The sequence below is a fragment of the Bos grunniens genome, chromosome X, assembly GCF_055505025.1.
Source record: "Bos grunniens cultivar Pamir isolate PY7600 chromosome X, Bosgru_T2T1.0, whole genome shotgun sequence".
NCBI classification, from domain to species: Eukaryota; Metazoa; Chordata; class Mammalia; order Artiodactyla; family Bovidae; genus Bos; species Bos grunniens.
In genome coordinates, this window is record NC_141194.1 from 38563327 (window position 1) to 38580830 (window position 17504).

A 17504-nucleotide genomic window follows, 5' to 3' on the forward strand; every position below is an offset into this window, starting at 1 on the left:
GTGTGTGTGTGTGTGTAACTGAATCACTTTGCTATACACCTGAAACTAACACAGCATTGTAAATCAACTATACTTCAATTTAAAAAAAAAGAAATTCACATTAATCAAAATCTCCCCTCACCCTAAATACTTTGAATTCTTCAAATGCCATGTGAGAAGTAAGAATAAGAATGCAGCCTATTACTCAGAGCTTGTCCAGTGCAGCACCAGCGTGAGCTATGCTCTCATGTGTGCTAGCAACCATAGGTGATGTACACATTAGAAACAGGAAAGGCAGCAAAGCACTGGTGTCTTCTAGCAGATTCTTCCTGATGATGTGCACAGAGAAAGGGGTACAATAAACAGAGGCCACCTAGAAGCAGCGCCCACAAGCCACTTTCTTTGGAGATTTGGTCTTCTGGTTGATAACTAAAAAAGAACCCCATTGCCATGGTATAATATCTTGAAATAATAACAGAATTTTCTTTCCTACATTTTTCCTCTTGCCTGTACAAACCTTCAGTGCATGGTGTCAGTGGCATTCGTGGAGTTGGGGAAGGAAGGAGGGTTGAGAATACAGCTGAAAACAAAGAAGTCATTTGAGTTTCCGCACAGATTTTTAGAAAACTCAGAGCAGAGGCCAAAGTTTGAAAGACAGGGCTTTCAGTACAAGCACGGAGCTCTTGAGAGAGCAAAGGTTTCTGAGTGTCAAGAGAATAAGAAGCTAAGGGGCCAGGAACAGACACTGCAGCTGCAAATAACAGAGCAAGAAAGAATCTCAAAGTAGATCAAGGATAGGCCAGCTGGGCAGAGGACAGAATTAGAGAGGAGGTGATTCAAGCTTAGAGGCTCAGATGCTGGTGAGTCCACCACACAAAGGAACCCCCTAGCCCATCCCCAACTAAGCCTGGCTGGTCCCTGGGCCAGGACAAGAAGAATTCCAGAGGAAAGGGCAGATGAGTTTGGGTGAATCCCTAAGCAGAAGCACCTTTCAAAGGAGCTCTTGGTCAAGCCAAGACAATGCCCAAGGGGCATTGGTAGCTTGTCTTGGGGCTTGAAATGAGAAGGATCTCAGAGAGGTGATCACAGCTTAGCTTGGTCCAGAGTGGCTGAGAGGAGACTACAAAGGTATGGAGTGGTTCCACAGCCAGACTAGGCAGCAGCCAGGTAATAGCATATACCTTGTGAGCTGGATACAGGTGTTTTCCAGGCACAGGCAGTATGGTGGGTGCTAATGACCAAATAAGCATCAAGCCCACATCTGGGCCAAAAAGCAGGGCAGGACAGAAATCAATCTCATACAAGAGACCGCACTCCCAGGCCTGGACCACCACCAGCCCACCAGAGCTTAGAAGCACTGGAAATTGGGGGCAAGACCCTGAACTGGGTGAGATTTTTACAATCTCTGACTCTATTTATGTGGAGGTATAGGTCAAGTTTTCTGCAACTTGGTAGAATGGAGTGCCAGGCCAATTTCAGTTGAATCTCATAGAAATAAAAGATGTTTTAACTAACTCAGTGATTGTGAAATTTGTACTAACATTCCTTCATTCCCTAATCCCCCATCCGCTATTAGACTTGGGTGAGGGCCCATTTGCTAACTCCTGGGGGATAAACAGGTATTTGTTAAGTATAATTACAGTTATAAACAATTGAAATAAAACTCATTCTGATTACTAGCATGTTGGGCATGTTTGACTGTTGATTCCAGAAGAAGACTCATGCAAACAGTATCCTTATACTCCAGGCAAAATCTAGCATCTTGTAATTTGGTGTGCTGACCCATCCAGCAGGACCTTGGAAACCAGATGGCCACAGCAAAGCAGTAACTCAGGAGTGGGGCACACTTGTACAACCGGGCTTGTTCTTATGTATCTGCCATCTCCATGAGAAGAATGTTCTGGTCCTAGGAGGAGATGAGAAACATATGACATGGACTGAATGGCCCCAGCTAAGCCTAGCTTAAATCAGTTGACCCCAGAAATATGAGTCCAGTCAAGATTGGCAAGATTGTCCCCACAAGCCAGCCTCAATAAGCTGGGCTCCAGCTGCTCCAGAGACTCATGAGCTAAATAAGTGCTTATTGTTGTATGCAGATGGGATTTTGGGGGTTGGTTGTTACACAGCACTAGCTAACTGAAATAAGAACTGTATGCAGTTCTGAGAGTCATACTTGATGAGGGATTTTGACAAATTAGAATGAATCTATAAGAAGGCAGCAGGAACCATGAAGGGTCACAAGGACATGGGCTATAAAGAGCAATTGATAACACTGGTATCATTTATGCTGAAAATAAGGAGTTGCGTGGAGAATGTAAAGATAGCCACCAAACATGTGATAAGCTGTCACATGAAACAGGGGGTGGATTTACTCTTCATCACACTTAGAATCCTAAGACCGGTTGAGAGAAACTAGAGAGATAAATCCCTCCATCAGAACTGTCTGGGATTGGACAGTTTTCAGAAGTCATGAGTTTCTCTTTGCTAAAATATTCAAGTAGAAAACAATAAATCTCTTCGCAGGTTTATCGTGGAGGACACTTGACAATAGAGAGACCTCTGAGGGTCCTTCCAATCTTCTAGTACTTTGAGACCGCCACCTGGTCCACAAAACCTTTGTCTTACTACTGTCCTCAAGGGTTCATTCTGCCATCTTTCTCCCTGCCGGTCCCTGGCTTCCTGTCTGCTCCCTAGCACCCCTCCCCAGCCCTGGCTTAGGCTGTTTCACTTCTTCATCGGCCCCTCCTGGCTGCTGCATCCGAGGCTTATGTTCTCAATTTCAATGATGAAAGCAGAATGCTACTCACCATAGTTGGGTCCACGTGAAGGAATGGCTCCTGTGGTTTTCCTGAGCCGGTATTCACCCCAGAGAGGACCCCAGCTTTGTGCCAGCCTCTCTCCCATGGCCGAAGAAGTGAGGCTCTCTCTCCCAACATGACTCCCCACCCTTGGTCAGCCAGAACCATCACGCTGGCCTTCCTTCCTCAATCAAAACCTGGTTGAGAAAAACTTTCCAATATTAGTGATTTACAACTTAGCATGAACTGAAGCCCAGGTCTTCCCTCCCTTCCGGGAGCACTTGGATTTGAAGTGTTATCTCTTGCTGTGGAATGAAGCGCAGTCGACCTTGCATCTTGTTCAAGGAATTTACAATAGCCTTGTGGTTTTCCTGTGGGAACCAGCCTCACCTGGGCCCCTCCAGCCCCTGTCTTTACGTTCATAAATAAGGATTTAAATAGAGTGAGACTCAGCTTGGGTAAGATACTGCCTCTGCCACCAGCTCAAACAGGCTGCTGAAAACAGAAAGGATTAGTCAACAATCTGATATTTCCAAGTAATCCCACCTACTTAGTGGTCGGTAGAAATCGTCATCAGCCTGGGTCTTTTCAAAGGTCATTTTTTTTTTCAAAATGCACTATCAGTGGGGAAAAGTCAGGGTAGAGAGACAGGCTTAGTGTCCCAAACTAGCGGCACAGTTCCTGTCAAGTGTGCGGTGTGAGAAGCAAAACCCAGTGGTCACGGGCAAGTGTGGCCCCAGCTTGTCAGAACTATTGATTGACTGCTCACAAAATTTCAGGTGACTTAAAGAGTTCCCCGCCACCTTGTTTGTTTAATGTCACCTCCATATGAGAATGTCAGCCTCTGACATGTTTGACTTCTCCACAGGACAAATGCCATATGAGGTGGTCCCACCAACATAAATTGCTCCTTACTCTCTGTAACCACAATGATGACACTTTTGAAATGCTTAACTTAAAAGAAGCACCGACTAAATCCTTGGCACTTTCCGGATCGGGTGGCATAATGGGGATTATGGCATTGGGCTGAGGAAAGCTATCCCATTCGCTTTTCTTATCTATACGTCTTTATCGTCCCAATCCTTGTCACACTTTAGTGCTCCACGGGAGCCGCCCGCTGCTAGCTGATGCGGCTGGTGGGGGCAGGGAGCGGGTGCAGAGATGGAGCCGAGACTGTCTGGGGCCAGAGGCCAAACTTAGCCAGGCCAAGACAAACACAGACTGCAGATAAAAGAGGGAAAAGCGGGAAACAGAGCCAGAGGCGACAGAGACAACAGCGATAGAAAATGAATAGCACAGGGGACTGGGAAATCTGTGCGGTGGGGTGAGGAGGGATGTGGCGGAGTAGGGGAAGGCAGGGAGGGAGGCAGAGTGGCTTGGACTGTGAAGAGAAATGGACAGAAGCGATAAAGATGGGGACCAGAAGCCCAGAGAGGTACTAGGGAAGAGCTTGGAAGAGAGAAAGGAAGACTGGGAAGGAAAGGAGAAAGACTAGGAGGGAGAAAATAGGTGGGGGGAAGGAAGAAAGTGAGTAAGGAAGTGAAGTTGCTCAGTCGTGTCCGACTCTTTGCGACCCCATGGACTGTAGCCCACCAGGCTTCTCTGTCCATGGGATTCTCCAGGCAAGAATCCTGGAGTGGGTTGCCATTTCCTTCTCCAGTGGATCTTCCAGACCCAGGGATCAAACCAGGGTCTCCTGTATTGCCGGCAGACACTTTAACCTCTGAGCAACCACGGGGGAAGGAAAGAAGAAGGGAAAAGTGAGGACAGCCCAAACATTTCCCGCCCAGTGAATACCCAGCCATAGACCCACTGATTATTTTTTATGGAAAAAAAAGAAATCCAACCTAGGCTGGTATGTTGCTGAAACATAGTAAGTTTTGGGGGCACTTTTAGAGCAAATGTAAAGAGAGATTCAGTTCAGATTTAAATTCAAGATGGTTTTTTTTAATGTTAAAAAAAAAACTCTGATTAAAAAAAAAGTTTTTTGTATATGTCTGGAGAAGTGGTTCTCAATTGAGGAGTAGGGGGGGATTTTGCTCCCCAGGGGACATTGACCATGTCTGGAGACACATGTGGTTATCACGGCTGATGGTGGGGAGGTATGGGTGCTATGGCATGGAGTAGGTAGAGACCAGGATGCTACTAAACAATCTACAATACACAAGACAGTTCTCACAACAAAAAATGTACCTGGCCCCGCATGGCCACAGTGTTGAGGCTGAGAATGGACTGGCAACGTCAGCATCAGCTGGGCCCACCTTGGAGCTATGGGAGTAGAAACTCTGGGGGTACCCAGCGCTCTGTGCTTTAAGCAGCCTTGCACTTGATTCTGATGCCCGCTAAAGGTTAAAGAACTCTGCCCTAGGGCTACCCTCTCTGGTATACTAGTCATGAATTATTTTAATTAATTAAAACAAAATAAAATTAAAAATTCAGATTGTCAGTCCACTAAGACAATTTCAAGCACTCAGTAGCTACGTGTGGCTAATGGCTGCCATTTTGGACAGTGCAGACATAGACTATGCCTATCCCCATAGAAGGTTCTGGAGCTCTGTTCAACAAGCTTTACTCATGGGCAGGAAAAGCTGACAAACACTTAGGCTGAGGAAGATTGTTCACCACACCATCTCTACACAGAAGCATTCTGAGGCTGAGCTACAGAAAAGATAGGACCGTATGGGATGTCTGAAAGCGCCCTGGACTGAGGTTAAGAAGACAAGATTTGAATCTCAGTGTCACATGTGAGCTTCAGTTCTCCATTCATACAATGAGATACTATGCCATCCTGCCTGGTGGATCAGTCAGAGGAGGGAATGCTAGATGCCTGAACAGACACCTCCTAAATGTCTCTGGCACAGCCCAGTAAATGATTTGTCACTCATTCACATCAGGGTCATGGTGTCAGGGTCATGGTGTCAGGGTCATGGTGTCAGGGTCATGGTGCTCCTTTGGCAGTCTGGTGAAATCTAAGGGGTGCTTCTCAGAAAAAGGCTTGTAAATGCATAAAATAAAATTATAAAGAAAACCAATTACATTGAAATGTAGTTATCAAAATAAAAAAAACCACAGTTGTGATATATGATATATATGCCTCTTCATTAACACAGTAATTAATAAGATAGAGTGGCAGATCTAATAACTGGTGCAATTTCTAAGAAGTGATACATGAAAATGGTATTTTGTGATATGGGTAACAATGGTAATATGATATGAAATGTCTATGATTTCTACTGGAGACAAGGTCTCAGGGACCACTAATACCACTATGGTTTGTTACCTACATTCATAATTGAAGGAAATGCACTATGCCAGGAAGGAGGATCCCTGAGAAGGTGGGCACATGGGGTCTCTGTGCCATGTAGCCACCTCAAAGCTCAAATAAGAAAATGGATGTGAAAGCACCTATCAAAGCAGAAAAGAGTTTGATTTTCTGAGGCAAACTCATTATGAGAACCGCAAATGATAACATGAGGGCACTTCCTCCAGCAGAGAGCTGGACAGACCAATGAGGGGAAGAGTCTGAGTGCTATTCCAAGACGTGAGGTCCCAGCTTTAACACCAAGGCCACTCCATCCCAGACAACACCTTCCCATTTCCCCCACCCCACTGCCTCCCCAGAACCCAGAAAAGTTCTAGGACTTCAGGCCTGGTGTGGCCCACCTCCCTTGGTCATTCACATCTAAACCTGGCAGGCCCCCAGGAGGGAGGTAACAAAATTAAAAATAGCCTCTCCCCCAAGGAAAAAAATTAAAAATAGATTCCCACCCTCATGAAAATTTGGGTGGAAAGAAAGGAAAGGAAAACAAAATGAATCATCTTTATGTGTTTTGCTGAGCGAGAGCCCGTTGCCATAGCTACGGGGCCCTGTGTGCAGGCCTGGTCTTTTCCAGCAAGTTCAAGGCCCGCAGAGGAGCCAATGGGGGCAGCCCCATCACCAATATGTTATAACCATCGGACCTGTGATTCCCCCAACGCTGTCGCTGCCACCACGCAGGTCATATTAATGACTGTGATAGTTAATTTAGTGTTTCCTTCCATTGTGATCTGTCTATTGCTGCAATTGAGCAAACGAGAGGACTTGTGTAGGTCTCCCGGGAGTGTAGGGAAATCTGGCCTGGTTTTGCAATCTAGACAGTCAAGAAAGGTTATGCGAACTTGTGGAGGAGCCAAGTCTTAAATCACAGAGTGGGAAAGTCAGTGTTCCAGCCAGCCATTGCCTGCCTTCCTGGTGGGCTCGCTGGCGTGTACAGAAAAGTCCCCAAAAAGGCAAGAGAAGAGGGGAGGATGGATCAGCCAGCCGCATGGCCTCGGGAGCTGGTGAAATACATGGGACTGTTGTGCCCCCATCCCTCAGGCAGGTGATCCACTCTGAGAACAGTCTCCCAGATTAGGAAGGGCTGGATTGATGAGGTCCCTTCTCAGAACTGAAGTTTGAGGCCTGACCCCCAAACTAGAGAAGACAGCTTAGGGCTTTGGGCAGGCCTCTTGTCTCATACCCACCTTGGTAAAACAACAGTGTTCTGTCTTAAGAAAACCCAATCCTTTAAAAATCTAAATTTACAGAATAAATAAGTTGGAGGTGGGAGGAAAAGAAGCCTCATTTCATAAAGAATTCTTCACTTGAAAATAATTGGCCTGGAAATGTTCCACATAGGAGTAGAGAGAGATGCAGTAATTCAATGCAATATCTGATCCTGGACTAGACTCTATCCCAGAGAGGCAAATGCTATTAGAAACATGATTGGGCCAGTTGATAAAATGAGACTATGAATGGTAGATTAGGTAAAAAGATCATATTGATAAATTTACTGAAGTTGGTAACTTTACTCTCCTGTGGTTATATAAGAAAATATTCTTATTCTTAAGAAATACTGACATATATCAGAGCAAAGTGCTGTGATAGATGCAACCTACCCTCAAAGTGTACAGAAAAAATTATATATGTGTATGTGTGTAGAGTGACTGATACAGAGGGAGAGGGTACACAAGTGATAAAGCATATGTGGTAAGATTTAAAATGTTAAAAACAGGTGAATAGAGATAAATGGTGTGTGGTTGTTCTTTGCGCTATAATCATTCTTGCAATGTCTCTGTTAAGTTGGAAATTCTTTCCAATTTAAAAAAATGTTTAATTGACTTTGATTTTCTTTTCTTTTATTTGGCCATGCCACAGGTCACGTGGGATTTTAGCATGTGGGATCCTAGTTCCCAGACCAGGGATCAAACCCACACCCACAGCATTGAAAGTGCAGAGTCTTAACTACTGGACTGCCAGTGAAGTCCCTTTGATTTCCTTTTAAATATATAATCAGCCTTCTCCGTGTGTTTAAGTATCATTTAATTCTGCAAAATTCTGCAAAACTCAAGTTTTTAGGGACAACTCTGGTATGTGAAACTCAAGTACATCTGGGATTATATTCCTTCCATCTTTCAGATATAGCAAACGTACTCGAGACCAGGACTGTCCAGTAAAAGTTTATATGATGATTGAAATGTCCTATATCTGCACTGTCTGATACCCTGGCCAATAGCCATGTGTGGCTATTGAGCATCTGAAATGAGGCTAGTCCTACTGGAGATGAGTTATAAGTGTAAAATACACAGAAGACTCAGTGTGAAAAAAGAACAGAGTATATTTTGGATATAGCAGATTCAATATATTAATAAAATTAATTTCACTGTTTCTTTTTACTCTAACGGTGCAATTAGAAAATTTTACAGTACTTACATGGCTTGCATTTGTGGTTCATTTTTTTTTATTTCCATTGAACTGCACTGTTCTAAAAAGTCATAGAAGATGGGCTGGTTCTGACTTGGGCTGCGGCTGAGGCTGCCAGCCTCTTCTGGCCTGGGTATTCTGACACGGAGAATACTCTTGAGGAATAATGGCTGACTTTAGGATGTTCAAGGAGCTAGATCCTTTAGAGCTTGGGAACTGAATATCTAAGCGAGGGAAGGGCTTAGTGGAAAAGTGTTCTAAGTTGAGGCACCATCTTGTAGAGGTGATGTTTTATTCAAAGCCCTTACAAGAAGAGACCAGAGAACTAGCTTGCCCTCCCTCACCATGTGAAGATACAAGGAGAAACTGTCCGTCTGCAGCCCAGAAAATGGCCCTCCCCAGAACCCAACCATGCTGACACTCTGATCTTTGACTTCCAGCCTTCAGAACTGTGAGAAAGAAATTTGTTGTTTATAAGTCACACGGTTCATGTTACAGCTACCTAAATTGACTAATCCAGCAGTGAAAGTGTTAGTCGCTCAGTTGTGTCTGACTCTTTGTGACTCCATGGACTATAGCCCACCAGGCTCCTCTCTCCATGGGATTCTCCAGGCAAGAATACCAGAGTGGGTTGCCATTCCCTTCTCCAGGGGATCTTCCCCACCCAGGGATCAAACCAGGTCTGCACTGCAGACAGATTCTTTACCTTCTGAGCTACCAGCGAAACTCTCTGGATAGGAATGTGATCTTATTGGAGGACCAGCAGGGACATGCCCTAATCCAAATCGAGTCTATAAATACCATTCTGGTAGTGTGTGGTTGAGATCCATATTTCTACCACTGTTGGTTACCAAAGCAATCACTCAAGTCTCCATTCCTTTCCGCCAGAAGAGGATGACCAACAGCTCTCAACCAGAGGACAGGACAGGACCTCACCAAGGACAGTCCCAGTGTGGTTGATTATATTTGCAAAAGATGCCCATATTATGGTCCCATGTATTCTCCCAGTACCTTGCACTTCCCATCAGAGGTGGAGTCTGTGTCCCATGACTACTCTTATCAACTGTGTCCTGCAGAAGTGACATTATGTGACTTCTGTGGTTAGGTCCTAAAAAGATACAGCTTCTACTTGGCTCTTTTGGGGACACTGGTCCTTGTTGTAAGGAAGCCCAGGCTACACGGAGAGGCCACAGCCAGCTAAGATCTCAGCTGACAGCCAGCATCAACCGCCAGACACATGAATGCACAGGCTTCCAGAAGATTCCGGCCCCCAGTCTTTCAGTCGTCTAGCTCAGGCTCCAGACATTATGAAGCAAGGACAAGTTATTTCTGCTATGCTCTGTCAGAATTCCTGACTCAAAGAATCTGTGAGTATAATAAGTGTTTGTTTTAGGCTACTACGTTTGAAAATAGTTTGGTTTGCAGTCCTGGTACCTAGAATACCCCAAATGTGGTCAAAAGTGTCCAAACATCACAGAAGGAAGGCAGCAGTTGCAACGAATGTTGGGGCATAGAGGTGGGGCCTAAGCAGTAGCCACTTACCACTAGCCTCTCACACACCATGGAGCACATACCAGCTGGTATCCCACTGTGAGCTTAGCATTTAGCAGCTGGTAGCTGCAGTCTATGGGGTCGCAAAGAGTCGGACACTTACTGAGCGACTTCACTTTCACTTTCCTGCATTGGAGAAGGAAATGGCAACACACTCCAGTGTTCTTGCCTGGAAAATCCCAGGGATGGTGGAGCCTGGTGGGCTGCCATCTATGGGGTCGCAGAGTGGGACACGACTGAAGCGACTTAGCAGTAGTAGCAGATAGTTCTCTAGGCTGCAGTCCATGGGGTCGCTAAGAGTCGGACACAACTGAGCGACTTCACTTTCACTTTTCACTTTCATGCTTTAGAGAAGGAAATGGCAACCCACTCCAGTGTTCTTGCCTGGAGAATCCCAGGGACGGGGGAGCCTGGTGGGGTGCCGTCCATGGGGTTGCACAGGGTTGGACATGACTGAAGCGACTTAGCAGCAGCAGCAGCAGCAGATAGTTCTCATTTGGGTTTTCTATAATTATCAGCGGCATGGGCAACTTTGTAGAGGAAAGAGTCAAAATGCAGAGCAGATTTAAAAGTGCTAAGTTTGACATTAAATAGGTGTTAAAATATGTGTCATCTATATTGCCTTTCAGCTCTAGAGAACTCCAATCATGACAATAATTAATATAATGGCTTGATTTATTGCTACTCTTCCTCAGCATAGTATTTATTTCATTATTTTAAAATGTTTGAATCACCCAGGCAGGCTGGCTAAGGTGAAAGATTGTAAGGAATGTTCTGCCAGGAAAAAAAAAAGAGAGAGAGAGAGAGAAACACGATTTACAAAATTAGTAACATCAAGTAAAAGCAACTGTCCGTATTGTTTAAAAATAAACTGGCTCTAGGCAATCTTGGAGGTGAGGTCAATTTTTTAAAAAAGCATAGAAGAAAGCAAAAGCTGAATTTTGTAGGTGGTGAGATGGTGTATTCACTGGAATTAGTAGCTGGCGTCTCCTGACCTGGCCTGCGTTTGTTAAATACCTGACAAGTACTTTCTTTCCATCCTGCCCTGGGAGAATGCACCCCTCTTGCCTGGACAAAATGCCCTCAAGTCAGCCCACTAAAGTGAGTCACTGAGTTAAGATGGGAACGGGGGACCAGAGAGGAATGTGCCCTCCCAGAGAAGGGTAAGTCTGGAAAGACAGGACAGAAAAAGCCAGAAGACATCACCCTCCTGAGGCAGAGGCAGAGGGGAAATGCTGGGAACTCACAGGGGTATTCTAACCCTAGCATCATTTCATGTAATCCTCACGACAAGCGTATGAAGGAGATCCTTGTAATCCACATACTACAGACCAGAAAACAGAAGATATAGCTTGAATTTCCCAAGACCACAAACATTAGAAAACAATATAACCAGATATTAATTACCAATACTTTTAAGCCCTTACTATGATCCTAGGAAGTATTCCTAACAATTTCACTTGTATTACATGGCCATTATTATATGCATCATGCAGATGAGAAAAGTGAAGCTGAGGTCATTTGCCAAAATATATAAAACCCCAACTCCCCTCCAACACCAAATTATCCCCAGGTTGTTTTTTCAGCCCAGAGAAACGGGAGGGCTGCACCAGGGGTGTAAATGAGACAGACCCTGGTGAGGCACCTGGGGGAGGCAGACCGCACTAATGGGTATAACAAAGAGAGTAGGTCCCCATGGAGACAGAAGCAACAGCAGCGTCTCTGTGGATGGCGGGGCCCAGGGATTCACAGCCTAATGAACTAGATCATGAAATCTCATTTGCCTGTTCGATAGCTTCTGTGATGCGCTCAGGTTCACTTAGGACGAAAAGAAAAGGGGGGGCTGAAGGAAGGGCTTGTTTTGCATACTTTCAAAGCGTGGGAAGATTGATGGGGAGACGGGTCTCAGGGGGTCCGCCCAGGAGGCAGGCGTGGCAGGCAAGACTGAGACAGCCGGGAGGCCCAAGCATGCACACCAACAGCCGGATGGATGTCCTATGCAAGCCATCATCAGCACAGCCGCTGGCGTGGAGCAGGGCTCTCTGTCCATAATTCATAATTTAATTTACTGAGAAAGCAGCTACACACATCCTCTTGTGATCTCCCAGCAGGAAGATGCTGTAGGAGGGTGGCCAGTGGACCCCACAGAGCCAAGCTTCTCAAACTATCTGTGGTGAGGCACCAGTTATTTTTTATTTGTTTGTTTTCCCAATCAGTCACGGACAAATCTTTGCTAAAATACAACAAAAATGAAGTATGTGGGTGGGGCGGGGGAATGAAATTTAAAAAGCCCCAAGTTTTAGTATTTGGATTCAACCAATGTAAAATTACTTTGTCATTGTGTTAAGTTTCAAAATTCTTGTTCTCAGTTTCTGTCACTTAGGTTAAAAAATCTTTCCCCAGTTGGCAGTGATCTGTGGACTACTCTTAGAGTAGCACTGACGCAAAGGACTCTGGGATAGTTGGCCTGAGCCCCCCAGGGGTTGAGACTTCCACGAGGAGGACATCTCTGGGCAAAGGGTTTGTCAGGACAGGAACACCTAGTTGAGTGTTGTTGTTTAGTAGCTCTGTTGTGTCTAACTCTTTGCAACCCCATGGACTGTAGCCCACCAGTCTCCTCTGTCCACGGGAATTTCCAAGCAAGAATACTGGAGCTGGTTGCCATTTCCTTCTCCAGGGAATCTTCCCAATCCAGGGATTGAACAAGCATCTCCTTCAAGTCTTCTGCAGTGCAGGCGGAATCTTTACTGCTGAGCCACCAGGGAAGCCCTGCTTATCACACTTCCACTCATGACATATTCCTGAGGGAAGGAGCCAGGACAGGTATTACTTTTTTTTTTTTTTTTTTTTCCGCTAAGAGGGTAAACCAAGACTCAGTATGGAACTTATTTAGGTTCACGAGAATTTGTGAAGGCCAGGTCTTCCTCCCCATTTCCAATAACCTCTTGGACTAGCTTTCTCATTCTGATGAGGGAACACCATTGTTCATGCAAGGGCACCCCAAGGAAAATTTTCTCTGCAGGGGGTCCTCCTTTCTGCTGTTGCTAATGGTTTTAGTGGGAGTCTCTCACAGTCTTCCTAACTCTCTTACCTGCCTTCTTTAGCCCCTCTTCCATAAGGAGTGGGAGTCCCAACCCCTCCCAAAGGAGAGAGCAGACCAGATGCCCAAATCAGAGAACCTTGTCTCATTGGCAACAGGAACCCCGAGAGCCACCTCAGAGGTCTCCTCTCACTCCTGAAACTGAAAGGGCATCCGGAGTACCTGGAATCTGGACTTTCTGAGCCTTTAGTTCTGGACCCTGCTGGCTGGACCTGTCTTCCACACCACACTCAGAAGGGGCTGTGCAACCCACTTCCCCAGCCACACCATCCACAAGCCTCTCACTATAAATAGAAGGACCTCCATCTCCTGGCCCAGTGGTGGCCAGCAACAGAAAAAAAAAAAAAAAAACTGCTTTGTCCAGTGACACTTTGGCCAGTAGATGTCCCTGCAGCCTGACTTCAGGTTACCAAAAACAAGCCATTAACTTTGGTTTATGGAGAACCATGGACAAACAGGCACCCAGACGACACACTCTTTTGGCTCTTTTTCTTCTCTTCCCATGTGGCCGACTTGCTACTCTACTGGCAGAAAGGTGCCTTTGATACCTCTGTTTCACCATCTGTAAAATGGGTTTCTTTCCACACATTCCTTTCCTTCCCTCCAGAGATGCTGTGGGGTTCTGCAATGGTTGTGATGTTATAGAGCTAATTGGCTCCCCTCCTCCCAGAACCATGGTTATTTCTTCAAACAAGTTAAATTGAAGCACCCCAAAGATGACTGACTTACCTTGTATTTCCCTTAACAGGTATCCTGGAACCACCTCCACCAACTCTCGTTTCCATAGTAACAGAAGGGTCCAAAAGGGAAAAAAAAAAAAAAACTCTAACAAAATAAGACATCTAAGAGGCATAAACAAAATATGTGATGGTGTGGGAGGCTGTAAAGTTTTTATGGCCACCTGTTTGGGAAGACCTGCATAATTCAATCGTGCTCCTGGCATTTGTGAGTGAAGCAATCACCCCAAAGTTGTGGCAATAAAGCCTTTATGGGCACCCCCCCATGCTGGCAAGCCCCCTTTCTAGGTACAAAGCCCCAGTTTGATAAACTTCCGCTTGTTGCATTTGCATAATGGAAACGGACGAGATTTTAAACCTGGACTGTTGGGAGGCATAACTCGCAGCTCTCCTGGAAGTGAATCATGAGGTTGTCTGGATGGAGGTGGCTCGAGAGGTGGGGGTGGGGGGAGGGGGCACCAAACCCCGCGGACAAGACCGCAGGGCTGGGGAGGATCTCCAGAAAGAACTTCTCCCTCCCTCGGACGGGGGCGAGTGCAAGATCACAATACCCTGCATCATAATAAAGGCAAAGTGCCTTCATGGTGAGCCCGCTGGCTGAGGGAGCCTGTCTTGTTCCAGTTTGGGGCAGAAAGGGAGTTGCGACCCAAGTACGCATCTGATGTTCCTTCCTATCAGCCCCCCACCCTGCTCCCTTGGAGCCCTCACATTTTCTGGCACCCCCTCTCTCATCTGCCATCCATCACCCACCACTCCCACGACTTTTTGCCGAGTGCAGCCGTTGGGGGCAGGGGCAGGAGCGGGGAAGTAGCGGCGGTGGCTCTCGGTGCCCCCGCCCCCCCACCTCAGGAGATTACCGCAGCCCTGCCGGCGCTCCGTGGTAAAAGTTTGAACGTGTCTGCAGAGCTTAATCAAATGCTAATTCCGTGTGGTGAAAGAATTTGCTGGAATCTGCAAGGGAGCTCCTGGCAGCAAGAAAATGCGTTGATTCACTCCCAAATCTGCTTTGCCCAAGCCGGGTGCGATTTAGACTCTAAAGCTGCATTAAATCACAAAGTGCTGTGTGGATCACACAGCCATCCTTTGTGTCGTTAATGAAGGGAAAAACAGGGCTTTATTCTGAAGCTTTGTGTATAATCAGATGCCATGTTGTAAAGCTCTGGAAAACACACCAGAAATCATAATTGGGAGGAAATAAAAGGGTTAGTCCAAAACAGCATATGATTTAAATAAGAAGGAAAAAGAAACTGCCCCCAAGATTTGTGCGTTTCAAGAATCAACTTTTAATTCATTCGCAGGGAGATTACAGAAGGGGAGGAGCAGTCTTTAAAATAGTATGAAAAGCTAGTTTAGATGTAAATGAGAGATAATGGGCTTTCGCCGGGAAATAAGCAAGGGGGCCAAGTTCGTGCCCAGGGCGGGGGAGCGGGGAGCACATCTTAGCAGGCCCGGCCCTGAAGACCTGGAGACCCAGAGACAGCAGTGGTGGGAGAGGGGAGGTTTTGCGGCACAGGGTCTGGTAACCCGCATTCAGAGCAAAAGAAAGATGCTGGCTGTCCTCGGTGGTCCCCAAAGAGTCGGGTTTGGCCAGGTTGGAGCAGAGGGAGAGCTTGATTGGTGCTTTCACACAGAAGATCTCGATGTGAGCAGTTTGAGGTCGCTAAGGAAGGGGGCTGGGGCTTTTACGCTTGTCTTACAGCCTGGAGTTAAGGAGCACTGCGTTGAGCCCTCCCCAGCCCTAATTCTCTAATGATTTGCTTATTAGTTCGGATCAGGGAGCCAGCTTCTGGAGAGATGTGAATTGGCATTGATTTAATCCTCTTCCCAGCACGCGCTCCCAGCCCAGGGTGAGGCTGGGAGGGGAGAGGGGGGCTGCCAGCCCGCTCAAGAGCAAGTTGCTGCTTCTCCTGCCTGGCTTTGTCTGCTCTCCTTACCATCTGCTCTCAGGCACAGAGGAGCCGCCGGTGACGAAGCCCGAGGTCTAGTCCTGGCTGAGCTCGGCAGCCTCCTAGGGAAGTGAGGGGTGTGGACGAGAGGCTGGGTGAGGTCCCTCAACTCCAGCATCTCTAATTAGATGGACTGAGGCCTTTGGAAAGTTTGGGAGGGGGAATAACGCTGCCCAACATGTATTCCGTATTCTCTAAGTCGGGTACTGTCTCAGGTATGTCACTCAAACCACCCTGCAGCTTCTCAGGTAGACTTAGCCCCTAACAGACTTCTCTAGTGGCTCAGCAGTAAAGAATCTGCCTGCAGTGCAGGAGCCACAGGAGACCTGGAGGAGGAGGGCATGGTAACCCACTCGGGTATTCTTGCCTGGAGAATCCCAAGGACAGAGGAGCCTGGCGGGCTACAGTCCATAGGGTTGCAAAAAGTCAGACACAACTGAAGCGACTGAGCACACATACTTAACAAGAGAGGAAGCTGAGCTTCACAAAGGTTAAATAACTTGCCTAAGGTCGCACAGGTAAAGGATGAGTCTTCAGTCTTCATCACCACACTGCATGCCTTCTTTGTCTTTGATGATGCATCCCTTTGTAAACTTAGTGATAGTCAAGGATTTGATGTTCTAGAGTTTGCTGCCCAGGCTTCATCCTAGTGACCAAGTACCCTTTTCTGAACAGGGCAAGAAGCACAATCCAATGATTATTGTATTCCAACCCAACTGGACCTAGTTATAGTTCCAGCTCCACACCTGTGCTCAGATGGTCCCCATGACCTGCACTGCCATCCTTTTCATCCCCACTCATCTAAGGCCCAGCGATATCACAAGGATTCCTTTCGCCTATTGGCAAGTTGAGAGTCACCTTGGTCCCACACTGACGTCTCCCGTGGAAAGTTCTCTGTTCTGGAGGGCCACTAGGTCCTATATGTGTTTACTAAGCATTTGAAGATTGGAATTGAGTCTTACACTTCTCTACATTTCTAATTCGACAGTGTCTTGAACATAGTAGGCCCTTGGAAAATATTTGCCAGTTGACTGATTAACAGAACCTGGGATTATACTTGTGGTTTCTTTGAAAATCTCCTGTGGGTATCTTTTCAATCCCCATAAGCCCCACCACTCATCAGAAGAGATCCATTACAGATTTCACCTGCCAAGGACTCAGTTTTAGAATGCTATTAAGGGTCCAAGAAATCCCCAGAGTTGGCTGGTTCTAAAGTCAGTGCCAAAAGAGTCCAACCCGCATATGTTAAGCTCCTACTGTGTTCCCAGGCACTGTGCTAGGCCTTGAGGATACCAAAATAAATAAGATAGAGGGTCTATGGCTCCAGCTGGAGGACTGTAACCTGGACTAAATGGGAAACCTGGTAAGAATCAGGTTCGTGCACGAGTTGTATTCACCATTTTATCTCCGGTGCGTAGCCCAGTGGAACACACGCTCTGGAAATCCATGCTGAGTGAGAACACACAGAGGATTTTGCCATGTTGCCTTGTTTAATCTCTTCCCCAACTCAGTGAAATTAGTCCAATGATTTTTCATTCTAATGATCAGAAAACGGGCAGAATGATTTTACATACGCTTCTGGGGTGGAAGTGGGGGGGTTCCAATCCCTGTGGGTCAGACTCCCAACTCAACTGTCACAGCCGTCATCAAGGACTCCCAGGATGCCCTCCT

The 17504-nt window shown here is 46.4% G+C and overlaps 1 long non-coding RNA gene across 2 annotated transcripts in view; it reads right to left on the reverse strand.

Moving 5' to 3' along the window:
• Window positions 1-301: 301 nt before the first annotated feature.
• LOC147340170 (uncharacterized) overlaps window positions 302-17504 on the reverse strand; it is a 43501-nt gene continuing 26298 nt past the window's right edge. The window contains exons 3-4 of one of the 2 annotated variants that reach the window (XR_015159400.1): window positions 2787-2974; window positions 302-1885 (exon numbers count right to left, since the gene is read on the reverse strand). This is a non-coding gene — a long non-coding RNA (uncharacterized LOC147340170). Of the gene's footprint in view, window positions 1886-2786; window positions 2975-16337; window positions 16501-17504 lie in introns of those variants that run through there. The other variant, XR_015159401.1, reaches the window with a different exon arrangement.